The sequence below is a fragment of the Triticum aestivum genome, chromosome 6B, assembly GCF_018294505.1.
Source record: "Triticum aestivum cultivar Chinese Spring chromosome 6B, IWGSC CS RefSeq v2.1, whole genome shotgun sequence".
Taxonomy (NCBI): domain Eukaryota; kingdom Viridiplantae; phylum Streptophyta; class Magnoliopsida; order Poales; family Poaceae; genus Triticum; species Triticum aestivum.
In genome coordinates this window covers 322336191-322357147 of record NC_057810.1, presented here as the reverse complement: position 1 = coordinate 322357147, position 20957 = coordinate 322336191, and positions in this window count along the sequence as shown.

The following is a 20957-nucleotide window of genomic DNA, read 5'->3' as shown; positions in this document are numbered from 1 at the left end:
TGTACAAGAGCCGATGCAAAATAATCTTCATGCTTCAAATTCTTATGATTTTAGCAACGTACAACATATGTATCCAAACTCTCATGCATCGGCAACCCCACAAATCAATATGCCGATGAACAACATGATGGGTTTGGTTAATTAATTTTAAACATCTCATGTTAAAATTTCCAATAGCATACAAGAAAGTATTTCACCTTTTTATTCATCGGCAACTAATTTGCAATTTGTGAATCCAACTTTGCCGATGGATGGGAGAATTGGCCATGCTACTACTAGCTATTCGGCCAGTTACTCTCAACCATCATATGCTATGCCTTATATTAGTAATTTTTCAACACCGTATGCAACTGTAGATGTTCATAATTCGGCCCCGCATCTTCATGGTCATAGCCGAATAAGTGAAAATTTTACAGGAACACATGTGCCGTCATCAAATACTGTAGCATATAATGCATACTCTACACAATTCAAGAATTTCGGCAACACTCACAAATCATTGCCGAAAGAATCTGAAAGTATTGCGGAGCAATCCCTTCCAGAAGCAGTTGTGGCTGCATTAAAAAAGAGCTTGACACAAAACAAGAGAATTGATGCTCTTTGCCTTGAACAATATGAAAACGGGTTGTTTCCTGATTATGCTGCAATATAGGCTAGAGTTTTGCAGGAAGATGAAACTCCATCAATTGGTAGTATTGATGAGAGAGCATATGGTTGTACAGAAGTGCATACACCTCCACCTAGTACCGCAGCATATTATACACCCCCTACACAATTGCAAAATTTCGGTAACACTAACACTTCATTGCCGAAAGATCCTAAAAGCATTGGGGGCAAACTAATCTAGAGCGGGCTGAAATTAAGAGGGGAGTTAAAGCTTTGTGCGATAGGGTGCAAGTACTTCGCCAAGAGAGAATTGATAGGGAATTAGCTCAAAGAAAAGAAGCCTTGGCAATTGATATAACCGGTGAAAAGAATGATGATTCGGAAACTAAAAGTGCTTCAGTTGAAAAAGCCGAATCAAGTAGTATATATTCCGAATCCATCAAATCCAAAGAGGCAACCATTGTTGAGAAAGGGCATGAAAATTATAGCAAGACAACCATACTTGATTTTTCTGAAGTCAATGGAACCTACTTCCTGCCCTATGAGTTTCGTGCCATAGAAATTGACGATCTTCAAGAACAAGAACAAGTAGCCGAAGAAAGTTTGTTGGACAAATATCTTCAAACTAATGATGCACGAAATCAAGAAAAAGATGATGACAAGGCGTTGGAGAGCTATCCGAAGGCGAAGCAAGATATTCTTCAAACCACACCACCATCACGCTCTCCCAACATATTTGAAGAGCTATGTCTAGCAATTAATTTACCTGTTTTCAGATTTGGTCATGACTTAGTTGTTGATGCATATATTAGAAAAAATTTCATAAGAAATATTGAGAGACCAATGAAGAAGGGTAATTTATTTGTTAGCAATCAGATTGTCACAAAGCATATCGGTCAACACATTACACCATTCAGAAAGACCGATAGCAAAAAATTATTGCAGCCAAGACTTTCCCCATTGCTTTGTCTAAAGTTCATATCTAATTGGGTAGCTTTGCTTATTTCTTACTTGGATTACACTTGGTCTCAATTGAGACATGTATGTTCTAACAATTTTCGTTTCACAAATTTGATAGCCGAATGGGTAGCCAAGCTTAAAATCGGTAAGAGAATGGGTAGCTTTGCTTATTTCTTACTTGGCTTACACTTGGTCTTAATTGGGTAGCCAAGATTAAAATCTTCTAAGCAAACTGATGCAAGTATAGTTTCTTATCCAATTACATCGGTAAGAGAATGCAAAATAAAATTCATAGCCGAATGGGGTGATACAAAATCTGAATCATTCGTTTGCTTAACTCCAAAGCCGTTCTCACAGCAAGATCGCCTAGATAAAAAGTTTTCCTTCAATTTAAGCATGTGCGATCAAATATTTGATTTGTTGCTGAAAAATAATTACATAAGAATTCTTGATCACCATGTCAAGCCATTAATTCAAGGACGAATGTATTGTAGGTTGCATCATTCGTTCAAACATAATTTTGAGGATTGCAATATGTTTCGTCAAATAGTTAAATCGGCCATTGATAAAGAACGATTAAAGTTTGTTGAAACACCCAGAAATGACCAGTCTATTCCGATTGGTCCCGATGGCAAAAAGTTTTTGCATCAGCTGCTTCAAGCCGAGCCATTTAAAGAGAATGTAAAAGCTGCAGGTGATGGGATCAAGCTTTCAAGTAAAGAAGTTGTTGAAGGGCATAACAAACATAATCTTGAGGGCGAGAATTCCATCGAAGCTACAATGGAGACGCCAAGGACTAGGGGGCAGCAAGTAAATCCAATGATCAATGAAAGAAAACCAAAAGAAACAAAGGCCGAAATAAGCGCAAGTGGAAGAGATCAAAAATCACCTTCGCTGAACTATTGCATAAATATCAAAAGAAGAGTGAAGAGAAGAATGCTTATCAGCCAAATCATGCAAAGAAACCAAGATCACCCCCAAGGCGCAAATATGAGGATTGGTATTGGCAAAGTGATAATTTTAATGCAACATATTCATATCCTTATTTTGGGCCGCTAATGCCAATGCCGTGGACGCCTCCCTATGCTTATGTAGATTCATATCCATCATGGGACAGGTATGATACAAGGGCACATTCTCCATCTTATTTTAGACCATCTCACCAATATTATGCAGCTCCTAAAAAAACAACATTTGAACAATCACATGTTAAAGACCGTTTCAATCATAAGGAATCGGTCCGGAGCTCAAGGAAGAAGAAAAAGGTAGTCAAGCAAGTTTACCGTGTTAAAAGAGATGGTCGTAAGAGTGCCACTTCAGATTTGATCTCAAATGAAAAAGAGCCAATGAAAGTGTTGACATTGGCTACTATAGGCAATGAGATGAAGCAATCAATTTTTAAGACTCAAAGTGCCAAATCTGAAGAAAAGAAGTTGAGAGTGCACAAAGCCAAAAAGAATTGCCATTGGTTAAAACAGAATCATAGCCGGGATGCCCACTCGGCTTATCATATTGGCAAAAGAAGAAATTACAAAATCTTAGTGCACAAGAGCTGAAAAAGAAGAACATGGCATGGGTTCCCAAAAAGATCAATCAAGACAAAAATGATGTGCATGCTTCTATTGCAACAAGTATAATAAAAGTGAAGAAGGAAAAGAATGAAAGCAACAAACAATTATGTCGAAGGTGCGCATCACAACATCAAAATCTTCAGTTAGCACATCATCCATTTTCTTCAACCATGCCGTTGATGCCTTTCCAATGGAATTCATCCCTAGGTATGATCACTTACCCTCCATGGATTTATTTTGATCCATGGATGCAACATAATTTTCTATATCATGAGAGGGTATTACCAAATCACTATACATTTGGTTAGTTTCATTTTTGTTGCTAATACAAAGGGGCTGAAATATTTTATTCCTATTTTATTTGTTTATTTCGTCTATACATGCTTTAGTGGATGAATTCTACATGGACCTCATGGTAATGGCCGATACTTAACTATCGTCCTAAGAAACTATCTGATCATGGACGATGTGGAATTCTAACATCGTCATTAGTTCAATAAGAGACCAAAACAAGCCTCATACCACTTAAAATATTTTTGCATAATAATAAAAGCCGAATATGAATTTTTATTCGGTTCGGAGCTTTTGGTTGCCATAGGTGCTATACATATTGAAGCTTTCAGCGATTCGTTATGAGTAGTGCAACAAATGTACAAGAGTTATCAATGTTTTGACGAATCACTTATAGTTTATCCTGAGGTATGTCTAGATGCAAAATTTACCTTGCATTGCTTTAAAATTGTTCATATTTCTAGACATGACAATTCAAGAGAGTTGGCACAGCAAGCATCCGGCTACTATGTTAATCTTGGTGTATTGCATTTCTATCAATAGCCGATGCTTAGTCTCATCAACATAGGTAAGGATGAACCGAAGTCCACCGCTTCGGCCACTAATGATTTTTTATGCAGGCAAAAGTAAGGATTGGAGAAAGTTTATTGTTGATTATTTGCAAAATCCTAGCAAAAGGGTGAGCAATATGGTTCGGAAGATGACCTTGAGATACATATCTATGGGACTTTATCATCGGATTGTTAATGAAATTGAGAAGGTTTCGGAGGATGACCTTGCTGCAGACTTTAGAAAACGTCCCGAAACCCCCTCAAGATTGCCTCATATCAAAAAGTGTTCAACATGAAAGTTGTGCGTCTCGTCGAGACGGTTGATTTTGGTATAAAAAACGTCCAAATGCGAGGTCGTATACGGAATCTAGAGCCAAAACAGTAAGCTGCTATCAGAAAACTGTGCTAGGCCGGATCATCCGGGCCTTGAGCCGGACATCCGGGCCGGGGGTCATGAATAGTCCATGTTTTATTAGGTTTTGGTGATTTGGACGGCTAGGAAAGTCCTTTTCTTGTACGGGAAGTCCATCCGCCTCTTATATAGATAAGAGGTGACAGCCGATTGAAAAATAACACACTATCGAACAATTCTATCTACACTTTTTACTCTAGTTTTACATCTCTCCCTTTGTTCTTCTTCTTCCTCGTTCTTCGTCTGTTCTTGTTGTTGCAGGGCGGCGAACCTCGAGGCCCTAGGGGTGATCAGGTCGACCTAGGGCAACCCATAGCTGCCGCGCGCCCTGACGGGGTCCCTCCCGGGCGTGTGGGGTTTTGGGTCCTGAAAAGCACCCGCCGGATTGTCTTGCGTACCGCGCTTCCGGCGGGTCTCCTTCGACGTGAGCTGCGGTGCATCACCCTCGACGTTGGAGGTACACGGTGACGTGTTCATGTGCAAACAGTTTCGTGCTGGTTTTTTTACATCTCAAACACGTATAATGTGGTTGAAACATGCAACATATAGTGTAATCACGTTTAGACATTAATTGCATATAAATCATGCATTGTCTCTAATTAAAAAAATTATGGACCACTAATATAGATAAACTAAATAACATTACACGTGTCCCCAAATTCAAACGAATATGCATGTTTGATAGCACAATTTTTATTATGATATTATCGATGTCCTGGTCTCTAGTTTAAATATTTGAATACCCTTTAATCTAGATATTCCTCTCATATAGCTATTACTCATGCTTATATCTCTCTCTAGACCTATATGCCTTCACCATCTCTCGGGTATCTCTCGTGCTACTTGTATGTCAACAATAGTCTTTTATCTTCATAACACACTGACGGTACTGTCCTTCACTCTATCTCTCTCTCACACACAAACACAAACTTCGTCTCCCAGGTTCTCATCTCTCTCCACCATTCCCTTCTACACCGCTCACACACACCCTCTCTCCCTAGGGGTATCTCGCCACTTTAGCTACGACTCTCCATGTGGAATATCTTTCTCTCTCGCAAACACAAAACTCCATCTCTCGGGATCTCATTTCTCTCTAATATTCGTTTGTATGTCACTCACATGCACCCACTCTTTGTCTCACACACACACACACACATAATTCAGCCTTCTGATCCACTCGACTCTTATCTCTAACACACGCACTAGCCGATCTCCCTCTAGCTATCATCTCTATCTTTCTATTTCTCTGTTTCTCCATCGGCCTTGTTTCTTGCCCGCACTCTTGCTTCCTATCACGCACACTATATATGTTTCTCTCTACATGCAGACATGCACCCTCTTTTATCTTTCTCTCACACACACATAACTCACCCCTCTGAACCACTCGGTTGTTATCTCTAACACACAAACTAGCCGATGTCCCTCTAGCTAGCATCTCTATCTATCTATTTCCGCATCAACCTTTCTTTCTCGGACGCACTCTTGCTTCCTATCATGAACACTATATCAGTTTCTCTATACATGCATCTATAGGTTGATCTCTTTGGCACATAGGTTGTGTCTCGCTCTCTCTGCTCGCCATAGATGCATGCTCCAGCCCATGCCACTCTCTCTTATGGACAAAAACACATGCTCAATCATCTGGCCTTCTTTCCTCCACTGTCACATGCATGTGTATTGTCATACCGATCCATCTCTCCCATCCTGTTGATCTTATGACTTATATCTCCTTTCTTTTATCTTGATCATACGCGCGCACACACACACACATCCCACGTATACATGTATACCTCTCCCACGTGCACGTTCAAGGTCTCATATGTCTCCATACGTAGTTAATTATCCTTAGCCCTCACCCCACATCGAATCCTTCTCTTCTTGTGTGCACATGACTTCTGTCTGGATGGGTCTCTTCTCTAAAATACACACTCACACTTCACTATCTCCTTCTAGCTACCCCCCTCTCTCAGTCCTTCTTTCTATCCCTGAAACCAATAAAACTATCCCATCGTTTAATTCCTGCCTACATGCACCATCGATAATAGTCTTCCTCGATGTCTCTCGAACAAACACGTTATCTCAATGTCCACTCCTCTCACGCGCACACGCCTTATCTTCCCTCTTTACGGGCCTCTTCTCTCTCACCCACCCCCCCTCGTTGGAGGCCTCTACCATACACATCACCTCTCTATGATGAAGCCACACACACTTAATTACTTTCCATACCGAAGACTCCATTTCACACACACACACACACACACACACATGCACTCTAAGACTCCATTTCACACACACATTCTCTAGGTGGAGCATTTGTTCCTACCACCCTTCGTACAACCTTACCCGTATGATAATAAATCACCTTAATTTACTTATATAACATGGACAAATTCCACTTTATTTTAGTAGTTAGCAAACTTCTCATAATTATATAACGCAAATGACGAGCAGGAAATGACATTTTTTTACACAACCATATTAATATGTCCACATAAATCACAAACTAAAGTGTAATACCATTATACTTATATCCCGATGCAAAATGTGGATTACATGTCCGAAGAGTAGAGGCGCACACACACACTCTGTCTCTCAGAATCTCGCACACATACCGGTTATGTTACGCCTCCTAAACAGACTCGTATGTGTACACTTTGTGCATGCGCGGATACACGTGATGGAGCGCATTTCTTTAAGCCGGACGCCGAACACAAACAGTAGCAGCATTCATTCCCCTCCCACTGCCTCTTCCCCGGTCGCTGTCGACCGATAGCCATGGCCCGGCTAAAGGTAACGACATATGCCATGCTCCCGTCGGAGCGGCGCTTTGAGCTGCTTTCGAAGATCTGGAGGTGGCACGAAGCCTGGATCGCAACTGCCCTACCTCTAGAGTCCGGACTAGCCGAAGCCGATGGAGGAGGCATTAGAGGCGGAGCAGCACGCGGAGCCAGAGAAGGAGAACAACGGCACGAATCCGGAATAGGAGGACGACAACACAGGCGAAGTGGAGCTGGAGGAGGACTATGACACGGGCGAGGTGGAGCCGACGCCACTGGCTGAATTCTTCACCATGGCAGAGTTGACCCAAGCGGAGGGGCGGCGGAACAGCAGGCCATCCTCGAGTCCATTCAGTCAGAGGCTGAGGTGGAGGCCAACCGCCACTTCCACTGCCAGCGGGAGTGGGGGATCAATGAGATGTTCGACAAATTGGAGGAGAAGCAGGAGGAGCTAGAGTTGCAGCATGCGTCCGCCTACCCATATCCGACGACGAGTAGTGTGGTCTAGCTTAGGTTATGTACTTACTACTAGTTACTACTATTGCATGGTATGTATGGATTTGAAATATCTAGTACTACTCCTTAATGCAAACTGCTTTTAAGATGAATGAAAGAAAGCTTGGCGAGCGCCTTTTGTTTGTTAAAAACAACATACTTCTAATACTCCCTCCTTTCTTGTTTAAAGGGATCATCTAAAAATATATTTCCATTATAGTCAGACTTAAAGGGCGTTGAGTCTCATGCCACATTTACGTATTTCATAGAGATAACAGAAATGAAATTTTAGTGGTCATGCATGCATCTTTTTGTGCTAGTACTATATTAGGGTCAGACGTGCGCGAGCGGTGGAAGAGGAAGGAGAAGGGAAGCGGGCTGTGCAGTGCGGCAGTTGCAGCACGAGCTCCAAGGAACATTCGTGCCAAACAATGGATAGTATAGTATAGGTAGCACGTACACTAGTAGAGTATGAATTAGCCTTTAGGTTGCATGTGGATGACATGGCTACAACATGCAGGCTGTAGTTCAACAGCCTACCGCTCCGCCTCGCACGGTTTGGTCACGCAAGATTTCCATGCGTCACGCACGTAGTTGTCAAAGTCGTGCTCAAAAAAGGGCGATGAGTTCCACTAGTCCGCGTTGGTCCATGCGCCCGGAAAATAAACTAATCCCAGTTGTTGTAAATGTCGTGCATGCTTTCATTCCGGGCTAGTGGAAGCACACGAATGTGATGTACAACAAACCACCCGCTAGCTCCCTAATAATCTCAACTATAAACTACACTAGTGCGCGTCCGCAGAACATCCTTTTCGAAGGGATGAAGCCCTGCACTTACCATTTCCTCCCGTGTAAACCAGCTCCCCAACGGACAAGGCAGTTCGTCGCCATTGCCGTGGATTCAAAAGGCGGTGGTGCTTCTCATCCTCATCGAGGTTGGGAGACCTTGGACGATGATCATTTGGTAGAAATCATAAGTGCTCTGATTTCCTCACATCCGCAAGACTCAGCGGTACTTGCACCAAATATTTTAAGAGGGTGCGTAAATATGCGTGGGAAAAGGCCATGCTAGTTGGTCCGCCATGCATCCTCGAGGACGAGGATGTTTCCTGGGGGGTCTCTCTAGCGCGGCATAATCGTAGTTGCAAGTTGACACCCATTGAGATGCCGATGTTGAGGGGCACTCGGATTTTTTCTGATTAGCAGGTAAGTGATGGTGAGGTTCATCACGTAGTAAATGCATTCTAAAGACTACTTCCGTGTCCATTTCGTAATTCCCCCACTGCCCACTGCTTCACAGGTTAGGCTTGGTGCAAATGGAGATTGGCTTGCATATGTACGGGAGGGTACCAACATCAATTTTCACAACAATTACAACAGTGACACAGTTCCCATAGAACCTTTGTCCAACATTGGGATCGTCCATGTAATCCGCCATCGTCTGAATTGCTACTGTGGAACCACGGTGAGATTGAAGAAGATAACAATCCCAAAAGCCCTGATAAGGTCGTGAGCCAACAAAAATTACAGTCTCATTGCGGTGTTCGACATTGTGATTGCTTTCACGAACCCTGCACGTGGTGTTCAAAGGTGGACCATGTTGTTTGCTGCTGATTTGTTGTCGTACAAGTACGAGATGTTGTGCTCTTTTTTAACTGCATCTTCACGGTGACAAACCAGGGGACTTGTTTCGTATGGGACACATCCTATAGTACACTCCCTCTCTTCCAGTTCTTTGTTTTTTTTCCATTTTCTAAGTTTCAAATTCAAATTTAGAGCCCCATCACATATTGAGATTACAATGTGCAGTAAATTGTTGCATGCATGCAGTAGTTTTTTATTGGTCATTTATGTTGGTCACTGATACGTCCATTTTGCATCATGTTTTCCTACTGTTATTTATAATGTTTTTATGCATAATAATGCTTTATGGAGTAATTCTAATGCATTTTCTCTCATAAGATGCAAGGTTTACACAAAGAGGGAGAATGCCAGCAGATGGAATTTTGGACCTGAAAAAGCTACGTCATAGTTACCTATTTTGCACATCTCCAACTGAGTTCAAAATTTAAGGAGAATTGTTTTGGAATATATGAAGAATATTGTAGCAAATAACTACCAGAGGGGGCCCACCAGGTGGGCACAACCCACCTGGGCGCGCAAGGCAGCCCAGGCACGCCCTCGTGGGTTGTGCCCTCCTCGGCCCATCTCCGGTGCCCTCTTCTGGTATATAAGTCATTTTGACCTAGAAAAAGTAAGGAGTGGACTTTTGGGACGAAGTGCCACCGTCTCGATGCGGAACTTTGGTAGGAGCACTTTTCCCTCCGGCGGAGCGATTCCGCCAGGGGAAATTCCCTCCCGGAGGGGAAATCATCGTCATCATCATCACCAACAACGCTCTCATCTTTGAAAATCCAATCTTCATCAACATATTCAACAACACCATCTCCTCTCGAACCTTATTTCATCTCTTGTGTCCAATCTTTATACCGGAACCTTAGATTGGTACTTGTGGGTGACTAGTAGTGTTGATTACATCTTGTAGTTGATTACTATATGGTTTATTTGGTGGAAGATTATATGTTCAGATCCATTATGCTATTTAATACCCCTATGATCTTGAGTATGATTATCATTTGTGAGTGGTTACTTTTGTTCTTAAGGTCACGGGAGAAGTCATATTGCAAGTAATCATGTGAACTTGATATGTGTTCGGTATTTTGATGATATGTATGTTGTGATTCCCTTAGTGGTGTCATGTGAACATCGACTACATGGAACTTCACCATATTTGGGCCTAAGGGAATGCATTGTGGAGTAGTTATTAGATGATGGGTTGCTAGATGACAGAAGGTGAAACCCTAGTTTATGCGCTACTTTGTAAGGGACCAATTTGGATCCAAAAGTTTTATGCTATGGTTAGATTTTATCTTAATACTTTTCTCGTAGTTGCGGATGCTTGCGAGGGGGTTAATCATAAGTAGGAGGTTTGCTCAAGTAATAACAGCACCTAAGCACTGGTCCACCCACATATCAAATTATCAAAGTAGCAAACATGAATCAAACCAACATGGTGAAAGTGACTAGATGAAATTCCCGTGTACTCTCAAGAATGCTTTGCTTATTATAAGAGATCGTCTTGGCCTGTCCTTTGCCACAAAAGGATTCGGGTACCTTGTTGCACTTTTCTTACTATTACTGTTACTTGCTCATTACAAATTATCTTGCTATCAAACTATCTGTTACCAACAATTTCAGTGCTTGCAGAAATTACCTTGTTGAAAACCACTTGTCATTTCCTTCTGGTCCTCATTGGGTTCGACACTCTTACTTCTCGAAAGGACTACGATTAATCCCCTATACTTGTGGGTCATCAGTCACACATGCACGCATTGTAACTAATATTTTTTACCATAGTTTTTTAGGAAACTGAGTGCAATAACCGAGTAGTTTCGCAAACTACCAGTACTATGCCTGAAACGATACAAAATCAATACCACCACCTCATCCATGTCTGACTGCCCTGACCCACCCAAACCCCCTCCCTTGACGGTGCGCGCTTCCCACTTGAAATGGCCAGCGCTTCCCTAGAGCGTCAGTGCCGCATTAATGCCCGTCCAGAGTGGAGGCGACCTCTCACTGGCACCGGCTTTGAAGCAGCACGACAGCTGAAAAGAGCTCTGCTTCCCGGTGCACCTGACTGCTCCACGTTGAAACGACACCACAGCCAGCTGTACATCCATGCGCCACCCACATTAATTACATGCAGTTGCCGAGGAACCTACTCCGGCATCACCTGTCCGTCCACCTACCGCTCATCACCATTCATCGGTTATATGAACTTCAACCCCGGCCATGGCTGCAGTAATTGTCTTGTGGCCCCTTTCTCCTCTCGGAACCACTCCTGTCATGGCCTCCTTGTGCTCCAAAGCTCTCTAGGACACATTGTCACCGGAGCAGAAGAAGGGCATTGTTGGCTCCACCCCGTCCGTGCTTCGCCTCCACGATTACAAAACCGGCATGTCTGCGCGGGCGCTGCCGGCAATGAGGAAGAGTAGGCATGATAGGTTGCCGCCGCTTGGGTCCCAAGAAGGTCACCGCTTCTCCCCTCCCATCAAATCTAAGCTCATTGGGAACAAACTCTAGGGCCGATTATCCGATTGGCAGTGACGTGGAGGTGGAAATCTTCACTTCTTGGAGCTCCGCAGGAGAAGGTACGGAGGCGGAGCTGGGGAACGCTGAGTCAGAACAGGAAAAGGTGAAGGCAATAACCGAAGCTTCAGTTCTCGGGGCTCATGGCCGAACATGGGGGACGGACAGCGGCGATCATTTAGAATATGTTTAGAGTAGGTTTTACTCCAGTTTGTATGAAAACTGTAATTTATTTCGTCCGATTTATATGAAAAGTTTTCAAAATGTAATGATTTTCGCCCGGTTTTAATGAATTCCGCCTTACTTGCACGATTATGCAGGGCAAAGTCATCCCCCAATCAAAATCAGATTGCTGATCGGGGATGTGCATCGGGCATTTGGTTTAACTTCGAACCTTGTAGCTGACGACACCCAGTTGGGACGTACTATCTAAGAAGTCGCTACCCATGGTGCCATTGAAGGGAAACAAGGTGCCATGATCTATCATGATTGAACCCTGATCATGTACCCAGGTAATCCATTCTCTCTGATCTAAGAGAAGTAGAGTCAAGAGCTATCCTATATCTTATTGCCATGTCATCTTATAACATTTCAGTACATGTCTCTTTATACTCCAGGAGCACGAGTAGTTCTTTCCTCTTGTTTTTTTTGATTGGGGTAGTCATATGTGCAACTTTATAATGCCAGGTGTAATAAACAATACAAGACTTAACAATTTCAAATCTATGTGGTACTAGCTAGGTAGCCATAATCCCATCAAAAAAACTACTCCTACTTTAATTAATGTACATGGCCCAAGTAACACTCTGAAATTGTTTGTTGTCGCCCATGCCGCAGATAGTCTATACATTGCTTCCCTTCCCTCTCATAGAAATAAGGAATATAAAGTATTTTATTTTAATTCATATCCTCTGCTTACGTCACCTTATTATACTGCATGTACCATAAACACACACGTCATCATGTATCTAGGTTTGAGATGCCAGGTGTACATGGACGGTGATACGTCTCCAACGTATCTATAATTTTTGATTGTTCCATGCTATTATATTATCCATATTGGGTGTTTTATATGCATTTATATGCTATTTTATATGATTTTTGGGACTAACCTATTAACCTAGAGCCCATTGCCAGTTCCTGTTTTTTCCTTGTTTTTGAGTTTTACAGAAAAGGAATACCAAACGGAGTCCAATTGACGTGCCAATTTTTGATCATTTTTGTGGACCAAAAGAAGCCCCCGAAGTAAAAGAGTTGGGCCAGAAGAGTCCTGAGCCATCCACAAGGGTGGAGGGCGCGCCCTACCCCCCTGGGCGCGCCCCCTGCCTCGTGGATGACTCGGAGACCCCCCTGACGTGAGACCAATGCCAAAAATTCCTATAAATATAGAAACCCCCGAAAAGAAACCTAGATCTGGAGTTCTGCCGCCGCAAGCCTCCGTACCCACCAAAACCCAATCGGGACCCTTTTCTGCCACCCTGTCGGAGGGGGGATCCATCACCGGTGGCCATCTTCATCATCCCGACGCTCTCCATGATGAGGAGGGAGTAGTTCACCCTCGGGGCTGAGGGTATATACCAGTAGCCATGTGTTTGATCTATCTCTCTCTCTCTCTCTCTCTGATGAGGACATCAATACCATTGTTACACGCACAGCCCCTACTGCTACATATACTGGACCAATTATTAGAGCTCGCGCACACCAATTAAATTATCAGGTACTTTCGTTTCTTGGTAATGATTCTAATGTTCATGAGAATATGATGTTGCCTAAATTGGATACATTTGTTTTGCTTACAAATGAAGGGCCTAGCTTGGAGAAGGATGGACATTGGAGCACGAACAAGCATGGAGATGATGGCATGCGCAAGGGGAACAAGAACGGAGTTACAAGTGATGATTTCAGGACTTTGAAGCCACCATAATGGGTGCATGATGCCTTGGACGAAATATACAAGATGCCACTTCATAAATTTTGTCCCGAGGCTATTCTAGGTGCTGCGTCACCTTATTATTGGGCCAGGCCCATGTAATTTCAAAATACATAAGTATAGGCTATTTTGAGAGTCCGTATGTGTGGGGAGACAAGAGATAGGGTTGATTTCGGACCCCTCGACCAAGGGCCACGAAATTCCCCCCTCTTCCTCCATATATACAGCCCTTAGGGCACCGTTTAGACTTTGGGTTTTGTTTAGATTAAAAGTTCGCCATAGCTGCAACTTCGCGTACTTCGTTTGTGTTCAACGACCAGACAAAGGCGTCACAGAACCCCACCTTGATCAATAAAGCTTTCATCTTATATTCGCAATATCTAGATTGCAATCTCAGTTTCTTGCTTGTTCTTCGTTTGCTCGCAAGAAACAGACCCTCGCGGTCAGGTTGATCATGCTCCGGCGTGGTCAATAACCTCTCGGAGTTGGTTTAGCGATTGCTAAGGCACGACGTTCTCGCATGTTCGTAGTCGGATTGTCAAAGTCGACTTCCACCAAAGTGAAATCCATCATCTCATTGAAAGACGGGACACCTTCGCCCCTATCAAGTGGTATCAGATTTACGGGTTGCTCATTGAGATTTTACAGTTTTTTGTAGTTTAGATCGAGTCTGTTCTTCATACCTACAGTCCATGAAAAAGCCACAAAAAAATTAGGGTTAGTTCATCATATCCGAACCAATCTGAGCCTTTGCATAATCTTTTTAGGGTTTTGCTTTGTTGAATTTGCGGTTGCATCGTCGTGTCTAGTTGCTGGTCTTAGTGTCTAGTCTTTTAGAGTTTCGAGTTCTGGTCATAAGTTGTCACGCCGCCACCACACCATCATCATCGCCCCTGCCACCTACCACCACCGCTCCGAATCCGTATCCATATACCACCACCAATCCATATCCATATACCACACCGATCCATATCCATATACTACCACCGCTACCACCACCGCTGCCATATACCACCACCGCTGCATATACCACCACCATATATCCACCACCAATCCGAGTCCCTTGCATATTAGGTTTGTTTTCGAGATCCATCTATTTTCCGATTCGTGTTTCCTTGCCTGAGTAGGTTTCGGAAAAAAAAGAGTCAGGAAACCACCCTCCGTTTAGGCCCAAAATTTTCCAAAAATGCACTTGACAAAAAAAATTCTGGGTATCCTATTTTTAGGTGTTTCTAAGCGTATTGAGATAGTCGCCGTTATAGAAAGTTTTTTTTGACCCGTTTCCAGTTTTTGGGTCTGGGCAGTCGAAAAAAAATGGTCGAAAAAATTTCGTGCCTATCCTGTTATCTTCACTTGGGAAGAGTTTTGAGACACTCGCCATTATAGTGATTTTTGAAAAAACAAGGAGCGCAAAAAAAAGCGCAAAAAAAAGAGCGCAAAAAAAAGAGTGAAAAAAAATTTCAGAGTGTGCTTCTCCCTTGTTTCCTTGCAGCGTCATGATTTTGTTAGTGTTCTAGGCTCGCGTCTCTAGCACAGTCTAGCCTAGGACCAGCACAGTACCGTCGTTGAGCGTTTATTCAACTTTGCATCTCTGAATTGGTTATTGCTGACCCTTTTTTGCTACCATATTATAAGCCTTCCTAGCTTCACATACATCTATGTCGTGCGTTTGACTCTCCCTGGTAATCGCTTTATCCAAGCTTTGAGAGTTTTGACTACAACGGTTGCCAATCATCTCCTGCTGCTGGGTAAGAACTGGTAAGAATTTGAGATTTGCTTGACGGGTTTGTGATACACCACCACTTATTCCTAGTAGTCTATTGGATCATATTCTTGTTTGTTTCTATTTGCTGCTAACCATGGTAGGATCACAAGCCGATGAGACTGATTGGGAGAACCTAACAAACAAACAGCTACATGATAAATTTCAGCAAATGATGAGTGGACATGTGCAAGATGTGCTAAACATATTTGAAGAGGCCATGGAGAAGATAGATGGCATTGAGAAGACGTTCGAAACAAAGCTTGATAACAAGTTTAATGAATTGCTTGCGTGTCTTCCACCATCGGCTGCACCTCCCGCACCTCTGCAACAACAACAACAACAACATAAACGACTACCTCCACATCGTGAAACAGCCCTCCGCCGAGCGAGTCGTGTTCCTCTTCATCCTGGCCAAACTGTTGGTGCTTCTATTGATAATTCTGTGGCTCCTGTTGCTGATGGGGAGGAGGATGAGTATGCGGGCGATTATGAGGATGAGGTTGATCAAAATCAGAACTACGTGTAGCCACCAGCACGACCACCAGCAGGTCGACCTCTGGTATATAATCGCAATGGTAGGCCTGCACCACCACCTCAGGTACGAGATCATGACCATGTTCCTAAACTGAAATTGAATATTCCACCATTTGAGGGTAGATATGTTCTTGAGATATACCTTACTTGGGAGTTAGAAACTGAACAACGTTTTACATGTTTGCAATATCCCGAGGAGAGACGGGTTGCTGCTGCTGTTTGTGCTTTCACTAGTTTTGCATGTGTATGGTGGTCTGAACATTGTAGATTATATCCTATTCTAGCTACTTGGGTTGCTTTGAAAACTGCTATGCGTACTCGTTGGATTCCACCATATTATCAATGTGAATTGCTTCAAAAATTGCAGCGTTTAAGACAAGGAAAAAATTCTGTAGAAGAATATTATCAGGAATTACAAACTGGCATGATTAGATGTGGTATTGTTGAGGAGAATGAAGCTATGCTTGCACATTTTATGGGTGGATTAAATAGAGAGATTCAGACCATTCTAGAGTATAAGGAGTATACTAATATCACTCGTTTATTTCATCTTGCTTGTAAAGCTGAACGTGAAGTGCAGGATCGACATGCATTGGCGCGAACTAACTTTTCTGCAGGTCGACCTTCATCATGGACACCGCGTGCATCTTCTACTTCAACTGCACCAGCACCTCCATCAGGTGCCATCTCCAGCCGTGATACAAGAAAGCAGGCACAACCACCATTATCTGCCAAGAGCGCACCTGTCGGGCCTGCACAGAGCTCTTCTTCTTCCATGGCATCAACAGGGCACACAAGTGATATTATTTGTCGTTGTTGTAAGCGAAGAGGTCATTATGCGCGAGAATGCAAATCTCAGCGTGTGATGATTGCTACTGAGGATGGTGGGTATGAGTCCGCTAGTGACTGGGATGAGGAGACTTTGGCTCTTATTACACGTGAAGAACACGGTGGAGATGATTCTGATCATGAGACGCAATACATGGCTCCTGACGATGCTGATAGGTATGAATGTTTAGTTGCTCAACGTGTTTTGAGTGTGCAGGTCACACAAGCTGAGCAAAATCAGAGGCATAATTTGTTCCATACAAAGGGAGTTGTGAAGGAACGTTCTGTGCGCGTCATCATAGACGGAGGGAGCTGCAACAACTTGGCTAGCATGGAGATGGTGGAGAAGCTTTCTCTCACCATAAGACCACATCCACATCCTTACTACATCCAATTGTTCAACAATAGGGCAAGGTTAAGGTAACATGTACTATTCGGGCGCATTTTAGTATCTCTACATACGCTGATTATGTTGATTGTGATGTGGTACCTATGCAAGCATGTTCCTTATTACTTGGTAGACCATGGCAATTTGATAAAAATTCTGTACACCATGGTAGAAACAATCATTATACTCTTGTTCATAAGGATAAAAATATTACTTTGCTTCCTATGACTCCTGATTCCATTTTGAAAGATGATATTAATAGAGCTAATAAAGCAAAACGGGAGAAAAATAAGAGTGAAAATCAGATTGTGGCAAAAGAATTTGACCAACAAATGCAACCTAATAGTAAACCATCTAGTGTTGTTTCTGAAATTAAATTGAAAAGTGCATGTTTACTTGCCACTAAATCGGATATTGATGAGCTAGATTTCAGCAAATTTGTTTGCTATGCTTTTGTGTGCAAAGAGGCATTATTTTCATTTGAGGGCGTGCCTTCCTCTTTGCCTCCTGCTGTCACTAACATTTTGCAGGAGTTCACTGACGTCTTTCCACAAGACGTGCCACCGGGATTACCTCCCATTCGAGGGATTGAGCATCAGATTGACTTAATTCCCAGTGCATCATTACCCAACCGTGCACCATACCGTACCAATCCAGAGGAGACGAAGGAGATTATGCGTCAAGTACAGGAGCTGCTCGACAATTATATACGTGAATCCCTTAGTCCTTGTGTTGTTCCTATTATTCCAGTGTCGAAAAAGGATGGTACATCATGTATGTGTGTTGATTTTAGATGCATTAATAATATTACTATTTGTTATCGTCATCCTATTCCTAGGATAGATGATATGCTTGATGAATTGAGTGGCTCTACAATATTCTCCAAAGTTGATTTGCGTAGTGGATACCATCAAATTCGTATGAAATTGGGAGATGAATGGAAAACGGCATTTAAAACTAAGTTTGGATTATATGAGTGGTTAGTCATGCCTTTTGGGTTAACTAATGCACCTAGTACTTTCATGAGATTAATGAATGAAGCTTTACGTGCTTTTATTGGACGATTTGTGGTAGTCTATTTTGATGATATACTGATTTACAGCAGATCTTTAGAGGAACATTTGGAACATTTACGTGTTGTTTTTATTGCTTTACGTGATGCACGTTTGTTTGGTAACCTTGGCAAGTGCACCTTTGCACCGATCGGGTATCTTTTCTTGGCTATGTTGTTACTCCACAGGGAATTGAAGTTGATAAAGCCAAGATTGAAGCTATTGAGAGTTGGCCGCAGCCCAAAACGGTCACACAAGTGAGGAGTTTTCTTGGCCTCGCTGGATTCTATAGGCGTTTTGTGAGAGATTTCAGCACCATTGCTGCACCTCTCAATGAGCTTACAAAGAAAGATGTGCCTTTTCTTTGGGGTACCGCACAGGAAGAAGCCTTCACGGTATTGAAAGATAAGTTGACACATGCTCCTTTACTCCAACTTCCTGATTTTAATAAGACTTTTGAGCTTGAATGTGATGCTAGTGGAATTGGATTAGGAGGTGTGTTATTACAAGATGGCAAACCTATTGCATACTTCTCTGAAAAATTGAGTGGGCCTAGTCTGAATTATTCTACTTACGATAAAGAATTATATGCTCTTGTTCGGACTTTAGAAACATGGCAACATTATTTATGGCCCAAAGAATTTGTTATACACTCTGATCATGAATCTTTGAAACATATTAAAAGTCAAGATAAACTGAATCGTAGACATGCTAAATGGGTTGAATTCATTGAGACTTTCCCTTATGTCATTAAACACAAGAAGGGTAAAGAAAATGTTATTGCTGATGCTTTGTCTCGTCGCTATACTATGCTTTCACAACTTGACTTCAAAATATTTGGTTTGGAGACCATCAAAGATCAATATGTGCATGATGTTGATTTTAAAGATGTATTGCAGAATTGTAATGAAGGTAGAACATGGAACAAGTTCGTCGTTAATGATGGCTTTGTGTTCTGTGCTAACAAGCTATTCATTCCAGCTAGCTCCGTTCGTCTTCTGTTGTTGCAGGAGGCACATGGAGGAGGACCAATGGGACACTTTGGCGTGAAGAAGATAGAGGACGTACTTGCTACACATTTCTTTTGGCCAAAGATGAGAAGGGATGTTGAGCGCTTTGTTGCTCGCTGCACTACATGTCAAAAAGCTAAGTCACGACTCAATCCTCATGGTTTATATATGCCTTTGCCTGTACCTAGTGTTCCTTGGGAGGATATATCTATGGACTTTGTTTTAGGTTTACCTCGAACAAACAAGGGGAGGGATAGCATATTTGTTGTCGTGGATATATTCTCGAAAATGGCACACTTTATACCATGTCATAAAAGCGATAATGTTGTTAATGTTGCTGATTTGTTCTTTCGTGAAATTATTCGCTTGCATGGTGTGCCAAATACTATTGTTTCAGATCGTGATACTAAATTTCTTAGCCACTTTTGGAGATGTTTATGGGTTAAGTTGGGGACTAAACTGCTTTTTAGTACTACTTGTCACCCCCAAACTGATGGACAAACTGAAGTAGTCAATAGAACATTGTCTACTATGCTTAGGGATGTTTTGAAGAATAATAAGAAAATGTGGGAAGAATGCTTTCCTCATATTGAATTTGCTTATAATCGTTCATTGCATTCTACTACTAAGATGTGCCCTTTTGAAATTGTGCATGGTTTCCTACCTCGTGCACCTATTGATTTGTTGCCTCTTCCATCTTCGAAGAAGGTTAATTTGATGCTAAACAACGTGCTGAATTGATTTTTAAAATGCATGAGTTAACTAAGGAAAACATTGAGCGTATGAATGCTAAATATAAACTTGCTGGAGATAAGGGTAGAAAACATGTTGTGTTTGCACCTGGAGATCTTGTTTGGTTACATTTGTGTAAGGATAGATTTCCTAATTTGCGCAAATCAAAGCTAATGCCGCGTGCTGACGGACCTTTTAAGGTGTTAGAGAAAATAAATGATAATGCATATAAACTCCAGCTGCCTGCAGATTTTGGGGTTAGTCCCACTTTTAACATTGCAGATTTGAAGCCCTATTTGGGTGAGGAAGATGAGCTTCCGTCGAGGACGACTTCATTTCAAGAAGGGGAGGATGATGAGGACATCAATACCATTGTTACACCCACAGCCCCTACTGCTACATATACTGGACCAATTACTAGAGCTCGCGCACGCCAATTAAATTATCAGGTACTTTCGTTTCTTGGTAATGATTATAAGGTTCATGAGAATATGATGCTGCCTAAATTGGATACATTTTTTTGCTTACAAATGAAGGGCCTAGCTTGGAGAAGGATAGACATTGGAGCACGAACAAGCATGGAGATGATGGCATGCGCAAGGGGAACAAGAACAGAGTTACAAGTGATGATTTCAGGACTTTGAAGCCACCATAATGGGTGCATAAAGCCTTGGACGAAATATACAAGATGCCACATCATAAATTTCGTCCCGAGGCTATTCTAGGTGCTGCGTCACCTTATTATTGGGCCAGGCCCATGTAATTTCAAAATACATAAGTATAGGCTATTTTGAGAGTCCGTATGTGTGGGGAAACAAGAGATAGGGTTGATTTCGGACCCCTCCACCAAGGGCCACGAAATTCCCCCCCTCTTGATCAATAAAGTTCGCCATAGCTGCAACT